This window comes from Ambystoma mexicanum, chromosome 4q (assembly GCF_040938575.1).
Source record: "Ambystoma mexicanum isolate Mex_15411 chromosome 4q, UKY_AmexF1_1, whole genome shotgun sequence".
Classification (NCBI taxonomy): Eukaryota; Metazoa; Chordata; class Amphibia; order Caudata; family Ambystomatidae; genus Ambystoma; species Ambystoma mexicanum.
Window position 1 is genome coordinate 104,536,012 of NC_090928.1, and position 18,385 is coordinate 104,554,396.

The 18,385-nt window shown below is 51.2% G+C and overlaps 1 long non-coding RNA gene across 1 annotated transcript in view; it reads left to right on the forward strand.

The window, feature by feature from the left end:
- LOC138467499 (uncharacterized) overlaps positions 1 to 18,385 on the forward strand; it is a 153,808-nt gene that overhangs the window by 54,002 nt on the left and 81,421 nt on the right. Inside the window, exon 2 of the long non-coding RNA XR_011268102.1 lies at positions 17,291 to 17,327. This is a non-coding gene — a long non-coding RNA (uncharacterized lncRNA). The remainder of the gene's footprint in view (positions 1 to 17,290; positions 17,328 to 18,385) is intronic.

The window sequence follows — 18,385 nt, forward strand, 5'->3', positions numbered from 1 at the left end:
TTCTAATTACCTAATTCTCTCTACATCACATTACAAATATTCTTTAAAAAAGCATTCACTGGGGGCGTGGCTTGGAGCCATGGCAGTCGGACGTGCTCAGTGAGAGCTCCCGGCTGGTGTCACGTCGCCACGGAAAATGCCCGGTGAACGATAGATCTTCTCGATCCACTCTTCAGCGATCGACAGCTGAGATGCTGCGGAACACTGGGGCGGCATAGTGGAGCCCTGCAGACGCGGATGGCAAAGATCCGCCGCCTGCGACACACCAAGAGGGAGCGCAGGACGTAGCAAGATGGCGGCCGCCCACCCTGCCCGGCACTAACCCCGGGGCCTAGGGGTTGGATCGGAGCACCCCGGGTGCGGGATCGGGCCGGCGGAACCCAGCGACTCGGCCACCACATCGCCCCGGAGGCTCTCCGGCTCCCTTCGGGGGCCCGGCTGCGCCCGAGGGTGGTTCCGGCTCTGGGGGCCCCTCCCCCGCTTCTCCTGCTCCAAGGATCGGCGGTCTGCCGTTTTACGCCAGCCCCACGCACCAGCCGATCGATCGGGGCCGCGGTGCCCGGGTGGGGGCTGGTTTCCTCCCTCCTCCCTCCTCCCTCCTGGATAATTACTTCGGCGACCACCGTCTGCCTCCCGCCTCCTGTGGGGGCAGACCAGCAAATTGAGCCGATCCGGAGGGCACCCAGCAGCTGCGGGCCGCCTGGGGACCCGGCCTCCAGACCTCCGGACCGGCGGTCCTGCGGAACGATCAGGGGGGGCCCCCCGGCCTGGACAGACCTGGACAGAGGCCACAATTGAATAGACGCCCAGGGGCTGATGCGAGCTCGCCGCAGCAGCCCCCGCCCTTTCCTCCTCACTTCGGCCACAAAGCCTCAACTTCAGTTACGCAGCCGCCTGGATCTGCCCGCTTCAGTGTGGACGGGGCCCATCCACCTCAGGGCCACGGAGGCCCCATCACCCAGCATACCTCCCAGGGGGGGCTCATCTCCGGAAGCAAGGCGAACCCGGCAACTAACGACCCCGGGGTCTCCCCACGCTTCCTACCCTGCAGGTTGGGCCCGCGCCGGGGTTCCCTTCAGCTTCTTCCTCACTCTCCTGAGCCCCTGGACTTCCTTTCGCCGCACGCTTCGGGCACCTCCGGGGAGGGGAGGTAGCCCCCCCTAAAGCACTGCCACAAGGTAAGGCGGCACCTGCCGCATCTCGCCCTAACTGGACGCTCTGCTGCCCCTCGGGCCTGGCTGGTGGCCCCTCCGCCCCCGTCGTAGCTGCAGGGGCGTCCCCGGGTTACCATGTCCAAATCGGGCAAAGCCGCCAAACAGTCGGATATTTCTACTCTATTAACAATGCCTCCTGCGGGGGAAAAAAGCAAGAGGGGTGAACGCATGGACACGGGGATGGGGAACGGCCTCCCCGGTGACCAAGCATCACAGGCGGTCACGAAAGCAGACCTCCATGAGCTTCTATCGGCCCTCACCAGGGAATTCCAGAAGGGCACTGAGGAGGTCAAGACCCAAATTACCCAGCTAGACAAGAGAGTGGGGGAGGTGGAGGCCAGAGCCGAGGAGATTGAGTCTACATTATGTGAGCAGAACTTTGAGATCGGAGAGGGGGCCGACAGGATCAGGGCCCTGGAGTGCAGGTGCGAGGCGCTTGAGGCCAGACAAGAGGACGCTGAAAACCGCTCGAGGCGGAATAACATTAGAATCCGGGGAATCCCAGCTGCAGTCTCAGAGAAGGAGCTCCCATCCTACGTCTCCGACCTTCTCCGCCACATTATCACCCTCCCAGACAACTCTCCCCTGGAACTGGACAGAGTACACAGGGCTAGACCCAGGCAGAGGTCAAATGGGGCGGCCGATGTCCTGGTCAGGATTCATTTCTACAAACTCAAAGAGGAGATCATGCAGGAGGCCAGGGCCATGGGCCAGATCCACTTCCGAGACTCGGAGATCGCCCTGTTCCAAGACTTAGCTGCTTCCACCCTAGCCAAACGAAGAGCTCTCAAACCTATGACCGACTGGCTACGAGAGCGCAAAATCCCCTACCGCTGGAGCTTCCCTTCAGGTCTCTCCTTCACTTGGGAGGGAAAGACTCAGCAAATTCCATCCCCGCGGGAGGCTGCAGTGTTTATGAATCCGGACCTGGAGGGGGAGGTCCCAGGGGACCCGGCCCGCTCCCCCGAGGGGGTCGGGGGGGGGGCCTCTTGCTCCTGGTCCCGGGTGGTTGGCCGACGCAGGATGCGCGGCCCTCCTGTTAGGGGGAATAAAACCAACACCAACTGAGAGGCCGGTCTTCCCGGTCCCATGCTGATCCTCTCCAGAACCTGTCAACATACACCGGCCCACCTTCCTGGGGGCCAAAAGGGCTACCCTAAATACTCACACTTATATGGCCTACTCGGGGCGGCGCCAACCTACCCTGTGTCCTCACAGCCGGGTGGGCCAGAGCTGCCGGCAGAGCGCTCTCTTGATTTGCAAGAACTTCACCACTACAGCATGAGACCCCGTGGTCTCCGACACAATTGGCGTCCGTGACCCAGCCGACAGCCCCGTTGGTAGAAGGCTGGTCTGGATACCTGTACATGTTAACTGTTTTAAGTTATGTTTTAGTTTATGTTGTTGGTTCTCCTTGGTCGGGGGGAAAATGAGATTCGGAGTCTGGGCTCGGGCGGGAGGTGACGTGGAAACGAAGGTCAAAATACAAGTAATCGGAGCGCCCCCCTCCCCGCACGGCGGCCCCAAGGCAGTGGCGGAGGGTCCACTCAGCGCTGAGGAGGCCCCAGCTCTACAATCCAAAAGATGCCACATAAACCCGCTATCAATCCTACCTAATAATGTCTCAACCGGATAAGGAACTCTCAATGCTGACCTGGAACGTCCAGGGTCTAAACTCCCCCCGGAAAAGAAAGTCTGTGGAACACAGGCTCGCTCAACTGGCACCTGACATTGCTTGCCTACAGGAGACTCATCTCCTCAGGAGCGACGAACGCCGCATTGCCTTCCACCGATACAACAAAAGCTTCTTTGCTTCAGCAGATCTCAAAAAGAGGGGGGTGGCCATCCTGTTAAACCGGGACTTACCTTTGACCAATATAACCACCAAACGGGACCCCGAGGGCCGTTATCTCCTGCTAAAAGGCCTCCTGGTAGAACTACCCATCACCATCGTCGCCATATATTGCCCAAACACCGGGCAAAGCAAATTCCTGCGGAATCTCCTACCAACTCTGTCTGCCTTCAGAGAGGGTCAATTATTCATAGGGGGTGACTTCAACTTGACTCCCGACCCAAATCTTGACAAATCGCTCCCACCATCGAATGATGATTTCAGCAAAGCCCTGGCCATGGCAGAATTCTTAAGGGAAACCGACACCATAGATGTATGGAGACTGGCCAACATGGGGGAGAGGGACTACACTTTCTTCTCTCACGTGCACCTGGGATACTCACGGATCGATCTCCTTCTAATCTCAAGTAACCTCATTCCCTGTGTCGAAGCCATCCAAATCGGGCTCAGAGCCCTCTCAGATCATTCTCCAGTCACATTGAACCTAAGGGTATCCTGCCTTCCGGAGCCACCCCAGAGGCAATGGAAACTCCAAGAGCACATCCTCTCAGACATCGCAACCAGAACTGAAATTGCGGAAGCCCTTAAGAATTATTTCAGGGAAAACACTACCGAAGACTCATCGTTGGCTATGATTTGGGACGCCATGAAACCCGTCATCAGGGGCACGGTGAACGACTGCACAGCCCGACTCAGACGTCGGGATAAAGTACAGCAAGACGCACTCGAAGCAGAGGTGGCAGAAGCGGAAAACACCCTTAAACGAGGCCCAAACAGGAAAGCGAGCCGCATCCACCAAAAGGCGAAACGTTCCCTAGAAATGCACCTGGCCGACAAAGCTGTCAGAGCGCTAACTTACACAAAACAGTTTTATTATGTGCACAGCAATAAAGCAAATCGGCTCCTGGTTCACAAACTAAAAAAGCTACAAACTAGAAACCTCATCCACAGCCTCGCTGATGAGCAAGGGACACTTCGCTACTCTATCAAAGAGAAAATGGAAATAATGGCTTCTCATCATAGATCGATTATGTCGGGTGCTCCCACCTCCGAAGCAGCACAAGCCAAATACCTAGCTGAAGTACAACTTCCCCTCCCAGGTCCGCAACTTGAGGCCCTGGAAGCCCCCTTTTCGTCAGAAGAAGTCAGTGAAACCATAACCAAACTGAAAAACTCAACCCCCGGCCCAGACGGGCTCACGGCCCAATTCTATAAAAAGTTTGCATACATCCTAGCCCCCCACCTGGCTACCCTATTTAACTCATTTCTATCCTCAGGCACAACCACTCCTTCCATGGAAGAATCAATCACAGTGCTACTGCCGAAACCTGGAAAAGACCGGAGCCAGTGCACCTCATATAGACCAATCACCCTCCTGAATTATGACGCAAAAATTTTCACTAAAACCCTAGCGAACAGACTGGCCCCACTGCTCCCGGCTATCATCCACCCGGATCAGACGGGATTTATACCCGGCCGTAGCACCCACGATAATATAAGAAGAACTATCAATGTCATTGAATCAGCCAACAGGAGGGGGCAGGCAGCGATGGTACTATCCTTGGACGCACATAAAGCTTTCGATATGGTTGACTGGGGCTACATTCGAAATTCACTCGTTCATTACGGCTTCGGCCCAAACTTTATAAAATGGACACTAGCTAATTATCAACACCCCTCCACCAGCCTCAGAATGAATGGAGTCAGATCCGACACGATCAAAATCTCAAGGGGCACTAGACAGGGCTGCCCCCTCTCCCCCCTGGTATTCGCCCTCTCCATGGAGCCATTCGCGACCAGAATTCGCCGCAATGTAAAGATCCAAGGGCTGTCAATCAAGGCCCAAACATATAAAATCGCTCTTTACGCCGACGACGTCCTTCTCACCTTAGTCAAGCCAGAGGAATCCATGAAGGCCTTATGGAAAGAACTGCTAGAATTCGGGGACGCCTCAGGCTTTAAGGTCAACCTTACCAAATCTACAGCACTGAGCATCAACCTACCGAGCCAGCTAGTAGCAGACCTGGAGGAAAAATACCAGATACCCTGGGCCAAGAAGAACCTCCCATACCTGGGGGTCCAGCTCCCCGGCGCTCCCAGCAGACTATACAAAGCAAACTTCCCGGCATTCCTGAGAGAACTCAGAGCTGATATCAGACGATGGCAAAAGCAGGAGATCTCATGGTTCGGAAGAATCACTGCCCTGAAAATGAACCTCATCCCCAGACTCCTTTATCAGTGCGCTGCCATACCCACCTTGATCCCGAAACAGGAGATCCAGAAGCTACAAAAATATGTCATGAGCTATATCTGGGAGGGGAAACAGCCACGCATTTCGCGAAGGATCATGCTCCGGGGCCGTGAGACTGGAGGCCTGGGAGCGCCCGATGTGGCAAGATATGTGCTGGCTGCTCAGCTCTCGTCGGCGTTCGCCTGGCTCCCCACCACCTCCAAGCCCCGCTGGCTGGAGCTGGAGGAGGCCTGGAGCTCAAGTCCAATAACGTCGCTGCCACACCTAAAGGAACCCAGTGCAATCGGGGACATGGGTCCTCTAACGGCGACGGTAAATACTGTAAGAAGCTGGAAGACAGCAGCGCGACTCTGGAATCTACGCAGCACGACGGGCCCCCTCACCCCAGTCTGGGGAAACCCAGATTTCACCCCGGGCTGTAACCCCAAGAACTTTGGGAGATGGAAGAATGGAGGGCTGGAAAGACTGCAAGATTTTTATGAGGAGGGAAACCCCCTGGACTTCGAGGCCTGCAAGGAAAAATTTGATGTGCCAGAGAGCGAGAGATTTAGATACACGCAGCTCCGCCACTGGCTATCGAACAGGGAGGTGAAACGCCATGGAAGCAGAGCCCTTACCGCCCTGGAACTCACCCTCACCGGTCCCCCGCCAAAGGGCAGAATCTCCACCCTCTATAAGCTCTTGGACAGAACCGACCCAGCACGCAAAGAGCCATACATGCTAAAGTGGGAAAACGACATAGGGAGACCTATCGAGGTGGAGGAGTGGAACCACATCTGGGCTAGAGCGAACAGGAGTTCGAAATGCGTTACCAACAAGGAAGGTGCATTTAAGGTATGCTTCAGATGGTATCGGACCCCAGAGATACTCAATAAATGCAATCCCGCAATCCCCCCGTCCTGCTGGAGAGGGTGCCCAGACAAAGGCACACTCTTTCATCTACTCTGGACATGTCCCAGGGCCACGGAGTTCTGGAAAACAGTGCTGGACCACATCAACAAAATCACAGGCCTCACCATCCCTTGGGACCCAGGCATTGTCCTACTTGGATCAAGCGGGGCAGACCAATTCCCCCTCTCCGGGCATAGAGCAGAACTATGCTCCCATCTGCTCACGGCGGCAAAAATCTCCATAGCCAGGCTGTGGAAAAACCCAGAGGGCCCGGCAGTGCAAATGTGGTGGACAAAATGTTGGGACATAATTGCAGCGGAGAAAATTACTGCCCTACGACTCGGAAACAGAGATAAATTCTTCCAAACGTGGGCTCCCTTTCTAGACTTTACCCAACAATTTCCAGGCCTAGCACGACAACCCCCTTCCCTGCGTTGGATGAACAAAACCGACTAAACACAAAGGGGCCAAGGCTGTGCGGAGGTACAAAGAGGTCCAGGGTCTGGCCTGTCAACGAACCCAGGAATGAGGCTCTAAGGCCTAAACAATCCCACGCACTGCGAGCTGAAATCGATCAAGGGCATAAAAGCTCACACAAAGTCCCCTTGTCACCCACATTTACCCCATTTCGGCCCACCAGGGCTAAACTAATCGCTGTCCTCACCCCAGAATCCCTCCCCTGACCTGTTGTTGTTATGACTGTTGTTCTGTTATGAAGGACATTGTCCTTGTTGATTTAACACTTGCACAACTGAACTCAAGCGCGCGGCGCGCAGCGCCCAGCGCTATTTATGTACCTGCAAACATCCAATGCAATGCATGTATAAAACCAATAAAAATATATTTGGAAAAAAAAAAAAGCATTCACTGCGTGGCCAAGAGCGCCGGCGATGCGGACGCTCTTTTGAGGGCCTCCGTGTGGGACCCGATGCAGCACCTCATTTAAAAACATATCGGCAGTCCACCTCTGCAGCATTGTGCGCGGTCCGGGGTGGTAAAGTCCCGCGCCCCTCCAGACGAACTCACAAGGCTGGGCGGACCCGGGACCCTGCAGCTCGAGCTCGGCAGGCGAGGCGGGCCCACCATCACGCCTCACCAAGATGGCGGTCAGGGTCAGGGGAATGGCCCGGGGACCCGCGGCGCACTCCAGGAGCTTTTGTCCTCCTCTATTGAGGTCCCCGGCAGCAGCGCCTCTGCGCCATCCGCAGCCAGCATAACACCAGAAGCATCTGAGGGACCGACTCGCCTCCGCCCGCGGTCATGATGCGAGGGAGCCACGGGGCGGGGGGCGGGCGGTCCGCAACTGCAGCCCGAAATCTCACGGGCTGGGCAAGATCTTGAGCTCCCTTGGGCTTCCCCACCCGCCGCTGGAGACGCGGACGCGTGTGTGGGCCCGGGGGGGGGGTCTCTGCACCCTGCAACTGGGAACAACTCGGAGGAGCGTGTGTGAGCCTTGTCCCCCCGCCAATCTTGAAGTTCAACACGGCCTCTGCATCGCCTACACAGCGCCGGGGGAGGGTCCAGCAGAGGGGCCCCAGGCACTCCAGCAGCTATCCAGGGGCCAGAGGGACTGCATTGATACATCTGGGCCTGTCGTGGGGCCTAATCTAGGAGAGGCTCCTCCACGTAATCACCAGGATAACGCCCTACTGCAAGGCTGCCCCAGGATCCAGGAGCGCCCCTTCCCACACAGCTTACCTGCTTGACCTCATTGGGCCTTCAACACTGCCACAAGAAGCGACGGTGAGACAGCCGGACCCACACCCTCTTCCTCACCGAGCCTCCTTACTACTCCTCACGGGGTGCAACACTTATCCATTCCTGGGGCACCCCGGCCCACTCCAACTCTTCTTGGCACCACCAGCTGGGGAGCACCAGGCGGTCACCGCGGGACCCAGACAGGCTCCGGGTGAGCAACAGTACCAACCGCCCTGACCTTCGCAATCAGTTCTGGTGCTTCTCCCACCCCCCCTCCCCACTCTCTAGTGCCTTCAAGCCTGCTCCACACACATCCACATGCCACGTTTACCAGTCCCCACAAGGCGGGTCAACCCCTCACCGGGAATTGTTGCAAGAAGGTCCCCACTGTCTCCTGCAGTAGCCCCCGCCCCCCTCGGCACCTCAACCACGATGTTCAGACAAGCTAAAAACTCCAAAAACCGTGGATGATAGAGGAGCTCTAGCTACCAAAGAAGACATCAAAACCGAATTTAGATCCTGCATGACGGAACTCACAGCAAAGCTAGAACACACCGACCAAAGGCTTACAGAGGTGGAGCAGAGGTTTGGGGAAGTGAAGGATCACTCGCAGGACCATTCCACTACTCTAGGGGAGGTCCAGCGCTCCATCCGGGCACCTCAGGACAGGTGTGAGATCCTCAAATACAAGCAAAAGGACCTAGTAAATAGGGCTCGCCACAACAATCTTAGGATCCGAGGCATTACATCCACAGTGCCAGACAAAGACTTGGCGGGGTATGTGGTGGAGTTCTTCCAGTCCCTCCTGCCGCAGCTGGATAAACATCAACTCCTGTTGGATCGCACCCACAGATTACGCCCCGCCAGGGAATGGACTCAGATGACCCCCCCCCCACCCCGTTGTCATAACACGCGTCCACTTCTATGCTTCGAAAGATGTTACCTCTGCAATTGGCCGGACCCGAGACAAGCTTACGTTCCAGGGCTCCCCGCTCCAAATTTATCAGGACCTTTCCCCTCTCGCCCTACAGAGAAGAGTCCTTCGGCCACTGACTCTCTTCCTGCAGGACATACAGATCTGCTATAGATGGTTCTTCCCAACAGCGCTGCAATTTACACATAATGGCACATCCCGGAGAATCAGCCACCTAGAAGACGCAGAAAAGATCTTACACCCCGGCTCCCCTGAAGCCTCGCGGTCCCCGACATCTGAGGGCGCGGAAGGAGGAACAGCTGCCGCATCGCCGAAGCCAAGACGGGCCTCATGGTCTTAAGTACATAAGAACAGGAGGGGAAGATGATCCGCAGAGACATACCCAGAAAACCTACACCTTGGTAACTGAAATTCCGGTGACGCCGACACTTGGATCAAGCATTGGTGCATCGGGCTGCCCACGGCCCATGCCCACTTCCAGGGTGCATACCTTCAGAATATCCTTGGATGGCAGGACAACCACCCCGGCCACGTTGGCGTGGGGTGGACGCATGGCCCTGTTGGCAAGAGGCTCGCCAACCCCAAAACGTTGGCTCCTCGGACAGTTACAGTTCTGGCCGCCCGTTGGTGGCCAAAGTTAAACTCTCATTTGCAGGATGACATCCAGCTACTTTTCCCCCGAAATAATGACTGGCCTATTTGCCTCCCGACCCCCCGACCGTGCCCCATGGGGGCCTCAGAGCCCACCCCAACCCTCCGCACCTTGAAGTTCTCTTCCCACAACATCAAGGGGCTGAACTCCCCTTCCAAGCACAAATCCATGCTGCAATTACTATTGGATAACCAATCCGAAGTGGCATTTCTACAGGAGACAAACCTCCTGCCGGCGGACTTTGGGCGGCTGCGTAATAAACACTTCCCACATCAATTCCTAACATCCAACGGAGCCAAGAAAGGGGGAACTGAGATTCTCTTTGCGAATGGCCTATACACACACATTTTGGATTTTAAAAACTATGCCCTGAGGGCCGCTATGTAGCACTTAAGTGCCTTCTTCTGGGTCAACTATATTCACTTGTTTCCGTGTACGCACCGAACGAAGGTCAAAACAGCTTTTACGAATCCCTGACCGAGGAATTATCCCCTTTTGTGGAGGGCCAAGTCATGATCGGCGGAGACTTCAACGGAGTTCCAGACCCCTCTAAAGACAGATCACATTCGCCCTCCCCCAGGGACTTCAATTTGGCCCTCAGTCTCCTTCATCTTTGCAGGTCGTTGGATGTGGTAGATGCATTGCGCGTGCTCCACCCTACTGAGAAGGACTACTCTTTCTACTCCTATGTCCACAGAACTTTTTCAAGGATAGATCTTCTCCTGGCACTCTGTCAGATCATTCCCCGGTCTCTATGACACTCAGAGGGCATCATGCCTCCCCAAGCCCCCAACGCAGCTCGTCCTTATACGACCCCATGCTTAATGACATGGCACTGAGAGACTCTGTCACCAGGTCCATTCAGAGCTTCTTCAGGGAAAACCCCTACGAGGATACTACTCCAGCGAACACCTGGGATGCTATGAAGGCAGTCATACGGGGGGGAGCTGATAGCGCAGGGAGCGGCATATCACAAACGCCTACGCCAGGCGCACCAGGCGCTCGAGGAGGAACTCGGATTAGCAGAAGGGATTCACAAACAGAAGGGTTGGTCCCCAAAATCTCAATGATTGGTCCATACTGCCCGGAACAAGCTGGAAGCACATTATGCAGAACATATGACGCACCTGCTGGGCGAAGACTAAACAATTCTACAACACGAAAAATAACAAAGCAAATGAATTAATGGTAGCAAAGCTAGCTGAAGTGCGCAGGAGAAACACCATACCTGGACTCAGGGACCATCAGGGGGTGGTGCGATACTCGGAACAGGAGAAATTACAACTTGCAATAGACCACATGAAACAGGTGATGGATGCTCCACTGCGAGATCCCGACGAACACTGTGAATTCATGTGAAAGGCATCCCTCCCCCAACTGAATGACTCGGCCCGGGATGCCCTAGAAGCGCCGATCACAGGGGAGGCGATCGAGGCAGCCATCAAGGCTCTTAAACTCCGTGCCCCAGGTCCCGACGGCTTCTCCACCAAGTTCTACAAAATATTTTGCCTGCAGCTGACCCCCTCCTTGGTCCAACTATTCAATTCCTTCAGGGACTCTGGTGCAGTATCTCCCTCCACGCAGGAGTCGATCACCATTCTCCTCCCCAAGCCAGGCAAGGACCTGAAGGATATAATCTCCTACAGACCGATAGCCCTCCTGAATATAGATGCCAGCATTTACTCCAAAGTCCTTGCAAACTGTCTATCACAGATCCTGCCCAGCATAATCAATCCCGGCCAAACTGGTTTCATCTTAAACAGGTCCACGGGGGATAACATACGCAGAACTTTGATCCTAATAGACGTTGCATCCCAGGATTCACAGAAGATGGCACTCCTAGCATTCGACAAAGTCGACTGTGCATTTATGCAGCACACGCTGGAGGCATTCCGCTTTGGACCCGCCTTACGGGCCATGGTCATGGCCAACTACAGATCTCCGAAACGCTCCTCAGGGTTAACAGCACACTCTCCAATCCAATTGCGCTGACTTGTGGGACGAGGCAAGGGTGCCCATTATCTCCCCTACTGTTTGCCCTGGTAATGGAAACTTTCGCCCAGAGGATCAGACGGAACACTAACATCAAAGGCCCATAGGTGGGCCTGTCTCAACACAAAATAGCCCTCTACGCAGATGATGTGCTCCTAACCATCTCAGAAGCGCTCACCTCAATAAGACAGGCTCTCGCAGAAATTGACACCTTTGGGAGGGTCACAGGCTTTACTATCAATTTTAGCACATCTGCTGCCTTGGGGATTGGCCTGCCCTCAGGGGAAATAAAAGCCCTCAGCTCCCTCAGTCCCATCCAAAGGGAAAAGAAGTTGATTCCGTACTTGGGAGTGCAGATCCCCACAAACCCGAAGGATACATACAGAGTGAACTTCCCTCCCCTCTTCAAAAAGCTCGTAAAGGGACCTAGAGCACTGGGCAGGACAGGAAATCTCCCTGATGGGACGCATTACAGCCTGCAAAACGAACCTCCTCCCCAGGTTCCTATATGTGAGTGCTGCACTACCCGTCGCAGTTCCCCTCCCAGCCATACGGAAATAAAAAGCAAGGATCTCACAGAACACGATGATGGGGGATGCAAAATTAGGGGGACTTGGAGTCCCCAACTTATGAAACTATCAAACAGCAGCGCAGCTAGCCCAATCTCACGCATGGATGTTGACCTCCGACCCCCCGCCCCTCCAGATGGGTAGAAACTGAACAATCACGGCTCCCCCTCCCGCTGCAGTTCCTGCCACACATTGAACCCCTGCATCGCCGGCGATGGGGAAAAGCTACTAGCCTCTACTACCCAAACCTTATGGCTATGGGACTGGGCCTTGAAGCGTAAGGGAGTTTCAAGAGGGCTGAGCCCGTCCCCTCCTGTCTTTCTCAATCCAGCATTCTCCCCTGGCACTCATCCCCAAAATTTTAAAAAGATAGCGGGAGGCCTAACAACACTGAGCCAACTCTTTGTAGGGGGCGAGCCCAACACATTCGAACAATGCAAGGAGGCCTTTCTGTTACTCACGGTTGAAGTCATCAGGCCGGGGCGTTGCTCCAACCTCGAATCAACAGACAAGAGGGAGCGACGTTGAAATAGTTCAGCCCAAGCTGAGGTGTTCCCACGATGGGATCACCCAGAACCAGGCCTCCTCAACTTGAGGAGCTCTTTTAGGCAATATACCCCTCTGCCTTGAGAAACCCAGGCAGAAGAGTTGATTCCTCAAAAGAGCGGGGATGTCCACACCGGAGTACCAATGCTGCAAGAAAAATTCAAGATATTAGATACAAATATAACACGATCTCTTAAATGGAGTAACCCAGAAAGTGATTCTACCTGGTGAGGTTGGACTAGAAAACAGACGTGGGAATGGTATCAGTAGAAGACCTGTAACTAAAGGGAGAAGGAAAGCGGGTAAGTTCACCATGCTATAAGACAGGAAAGGTAGCAGTAAAGCCAAAATCCGCTTACCCAAAAGGCAATTGGTGGACTTCAGGTAAAGAAACAACAGAGGTATAAAATAATAAACAGGAAAGTTAGGAAGGGTAATACTTCCCGGGTGGCACGAGGGACCCAAACTAGATTCGGGCTGGTGCACAAAACAGGGTAGCGTCCAGGAGTGTACGTTTGTTCCAAGAAGTGCCTTTGAGAAACAGCACAATCTAAAGGAGTGAAAATAATGTTCAATTCCACAAAGTTGTAGATGTAAAGGTGTTTAGAGGATTGGTTGGGTCGTATGACAGGTAGCATCTTAGATGGATATGGTATTTTCTAGGATTACCCACTGGAGTTGACGTGTAGGAAACCAAACAGTACTAGTTGTAGCGGTGTAGTGAGCTTCTTGGGTGGCAGGAGCTTGTCCCCAGGGGAGCGGAGTCGGGAGATGAGTCACTCAAAAAGTATGGTGGAAACAAGGTCAGAACGCCCACGAGGCGCGGGTAATGAAGTTCGAGCAAACTGCTCGTGTATAGTCCGGTTCGTCAAAAATAGAAGAGGCAGGCAGGAGCAAGTCGAGAAAGAGTGCATAAGTCCAAATATCGAGTTATCCAAGAATGAAACAATACGGAATAACGCTAATTAGAAGCAGCGTCTTCCGGGTGTTGAACGCTTATGTGCGTTTGTCAAGGGGTGGAGTCTGCCTTGCCGTGTCCCGGTCAGCTGACTAGGCACGTGACCTGCTTGTATTGTGGCACGGGAAACGCTACGTCTCCACGGCAACTGCCAACGCTGCAGAAATGAAGAGGCGAGTTGCCCATACTTGTGGCGAGGAACCCGGGGCGTAACACTTTCACCTCTTGGAGACGGAAAGATTCCCCTACATCCAACTCCGCCACTGGAGCTCCAACCCCCACATGCGACATGCCGCGACACACATTGCAACGGCTCTCGAACTTACCCTGCTGGAGCCCCCGGCGCAGGGAAGAATTTCCACCTTATATAGACGCCTGCAGCCTGACTTTCCTCTGCAAAGGCGCCCTATATGGCACAATGGGAGGCCGATTTGGGACGATGCATAGACAACCGAGAATGGGTGGACATATGGACGAGAATCCACGCCTCCTCCTTGCATAACGAACAGGGAATGTGCCTACAAAATCCTCCTGCGCTGGTACTACCCTCCCCTGAAGCTCCACCATATGAACAGAGCTTTAAACCCCGCCTGCTGGAGACTCTGTAGCCAACCTGGCTCCTTCTACCACATGTGGTTGCCCCAGGGTAAAACAGTTTTGGACACAATGCTTAGCCACCATTGAGAATATCACCCAGGTGGCACTCCCACTGGAGCCCGAGCTGGTACTCCTGGTTGCTCCAAGCCTGGGGGTGTACCCCCGATCCGGAAGCTGATAACCCAATGCCTTCTTGCAGGGAGAACTGAGGTAGCATGCTCCTGGAAAACTACAGAGGGCCCCCTAATGATCCTATGGTGGGGGAAGATGTAGGGCATTCTAATAGCGGAGAAAGTAACGGCAGCAAGAGCGGGCCTTCTTCACCATTTCTTAGACATCTGGGCCCCCTTCCAGGAATATGATTAAGCATTTCTGGCACTAACATTTAAAGCCTGGCATGCCCAGAGGGTCCTCTGAGTTGGGAGGGAGCCCCGGGAAGAGACGGGGCCCGGAACGGACCGAGAGGGCTGAACACTAGGGGAAGATCCAAGCTAGAAGGGACATAGGAGGGGGGGGTATTCAGGGACTTTCTTAATATAATTTTTGCTGCCTGCCTAAGTGGTTGGTTGTTGTAACCCTGCATTTGTTTAAAATAAAATAAACACAGTTTAAAAAAAAAAAAGCATTCACTCTCATTTTCAATGCTATCGATGGTCCATGTAGCATTTCATACCACAGCTTTTCCCTATATACATTACAGACATCATCTACAAATTGTGAAAATATTCAATCCTTTCATTAATAAATATGGGGCAGATCAGCTGTAAATGCATCAAAGATTCTTTTTGGCCCTCAATCGAATGGAATTGGCAAACTTTCCGCTCTTCACTTATCCATTTATGCATATAACATACTTCTTGTTTATTCAATACATTGAACCGAAATCTCATTATGCTATTCCTTAGTTGCCATGATGGATTTTTTATAATGTATTTTTCTGGCTCAGGGTACCACTTCCAAGCTGATATAATTTTCGAGTACGATTTCGATTTCAAAACTACTGCGTTATTTTCGACCCAATCAAAAGCTTTGACCTACGTTTTTACCTTAGATGGATTTTCAATGAGACAATTTATTCGAAGACCAACATTTGTAATAGTAGATTGAACATCGGTTTTGAATGCATGCATATAATTTGCCATCACATTGTCACCCAATCTCTTACATAATGTATTTATTTCATTTATTAAGCATTTTCTATATAAAATTAGCTTTTTACATTCCATAATACTTTTTAAAGAGTGAAGACCAAAACTCATAACGGATTGCTTCTATTGGTGTACATTTTGGTAAAAAGAATAGAACCTTTTCTCCATATTATGGCTTCTATAGTTTTTAGATATGGTCCAAGTATAACGGGAAAGAATTCTAACCCATCTGCTAATCTGGGAATGACCTTCATTCAATAAAAGTGTCTGCATGCAGACATAGAAAATGTTCCAAATTTCCTTTCAATTACTCTCATTTATCGACCGGCCTCTAAGGCCTTCATCCTTATACAATTTTTCAGAAAGCAATGAGTGATAGCACTAGAAAAAGAATAACCCAAATAACGTATTGATTTCTGCAAATGTATCTTTGAACCCTCAATAGTCCATATTGGCTTTGAGCATTTTTTGCTCATATGCCCTAAATTTATAATTACAGTTATTTGAGGATTTATTTTTAGCTTCAAATCATTTATAAACTGTACGAAATAGTTGATCAACCTTTGCAGACCTACCCTAGGTCGGTCAAAAAGTAAGAAATCATCTGCATAGGCAATCCATTTTATAACAGTTAAACCTATCTTTGGTGCAACTAAGCCACTTTCATCTAGAACATTCCTCGCACCAGACACATACAAATTAAACAAAATTGCGGCCAAAGCACATCCCTGCTTGAGTCCATTCATCGCCTTTATTTCTTTTGACATTAGGCCAACATTACTGAGTCTTACTCTCAACACAGTGTCCGGATATAGGTATATCAACACATCCAAAAGACCCATATCGATGGTCAAATCCATTAACCTCCAATCCATTAACCTCCGCCAGAGCAAGGCTCTATCGACCATATCAAAGGCCGAGGAGAGGTCCATTGATGCAGCATATAAAGGAAGTTGACTCCTATGCTTCGCCTCATACTGCAATGTAGTAACAAGTAAACACCCAACGTCCGTCCCCATACCCTTCCTGAACCCAATCTTTCTTATATCCAAGATTTCATGCTCACCCATCCAGCTTAACAGCGGGTCCAAAACTATAGATGCAAACATTTTTGCCTCAACGTTCATCAGCGATTCAGCGATATGGGCCGATAATTCATAGGGCTCAAACGGTCTCCTTTTTTTTAAATCAGAAGAACATAAAACAATTTACATGAATCAGGAATAGTCTTGGTTAAGATCACATTTCTGAATATAAAATGCAATATCCAGGACCACAACGTCGCATTTTGTTTGAAGTCACAAAAGGCAAATTGTTCAGACTGGGAGTAGTAGAAGGCTTCGCTTTTCTAATACACCTCCTTATGTTGATCACTGAAACGTCCAAAAACCAATTTACTTGTTCAAATGCAAATGGGGGTTAGCTTACACCACCTGATGACACTCAGCGACCTTAATTGATATTTGGTGAAAAAATAGCTGTGTCGCACTTACAGGGGAGATAGAGGTGCAAGACCCCACCTCTAAATTGTAAATACATGGAACACCACCCTCCTGCATACATGCAGGAGGGTGGTGTTCCATGTATTTACAATTTACTTGTTCCATTGCAGACTCTAATGGAGACAAGTCTGAGGCATGGTATAGACACTCAAAGTGTTTACACCACACCAATTCCTTTATAGGATTTATGGTCAATTGAAATTGTGAAACTTCAGTATTGTTAATTAGTGACCAGTAGTTTCTAGAGTTACTCTCACTCATGGCGTTGAGCATGGCCTCACCATCTTTTTGATGTTGTACATAACGATGGTGAATCAACTAAGTCTTATACCGTTGCCGACAACTTCTATACTGTATTTCAACCGTTTGCAGAGTTACATTTAACCTTTTTATCTCACGCAATTCTTTGTTCAATTGAGCTCTTCGTTGTTTTATCTCACTGTCAAATGTGTACTTATGTCTTGTTTTTCTGTGCTATACCAATAGGGTCGGGCGTTCAAAATGTATACAGCATCTTCTCCAGGTACGCATGAAAGATTTCAGCACAATGTGTAAGCATTTTGGACTCGTACGTACTTTGGGTAAAATCGTGCATCATCAGATTATTACATTTCACAGTCTTCACAGGATTCCATTTCACTCGGTTTCCTCTGACATTGATCAAATTACCAGCACAGTAAACATTGTTACTCCCAGTCTATCTTCCACTTTAAATTAATTGACAACAAGGCATGAACACTATGAGACTCATTATTACACTCAAATGTTCAGACCTTTCAACTATATGGTCAGTAACAAACATGTAGTCTATGACGGACAACTCACCATGAGCATGCCAAGTGGATTTAACATTGAACTGCAGTGTCAGACACCAAGATATAGTAAATAATAACCATAATGCACCTGTATATTTTTTTATTACCAATTCTGGAGCTATGATCAACCACAGCAATTAATGCCCACTCCATCTCACAACTAGTCAAATGACATTCCGCATTTATATCCCCAGCGAGGATTATATGCCCTCCAGGGATTAAGTCCAACCATTCCTCAATCAAGATATTCAATTCATCCATCAATTTTTCCAACATACTGCCCGTATATTCTGCACTGTTCCAGTATGTATTAATCAACATCAAGGGTAAAGTGGCATCTAATGTTTTTACATGGAAAGTAGCTACTATTGCAGAAGTATTTATATGCTTTTCTGTTACCATTTGAGATCTCTTTATTATTCCGAAATGCTATTGCTATGCTGCCTTTGGGGCGACCTCTGGATCCACCCCTAGCACGAAGACACAGAATTACATCTCCGTCCCACAACAATTGTCCTTGCGCCCATGTTTCCTGGATTAGGACAAAATAAAATCATTACATACTCTACCTAATTCTAGGAAAGGATGCCAAACAATATGTTTTGGCTTCGCTAAAGTGATTTACCCATATTTTTCAGCTGAGATATCGATTCCTTTAAGGACACTGCAAGAGTTTGCCATTCCTGTAGTCCATTAAGATTAGATCGTTCTTCATTCATGAGAGAGTTCCCATGATCTTTAACCCTTTTAGCTTCATTATATCTTG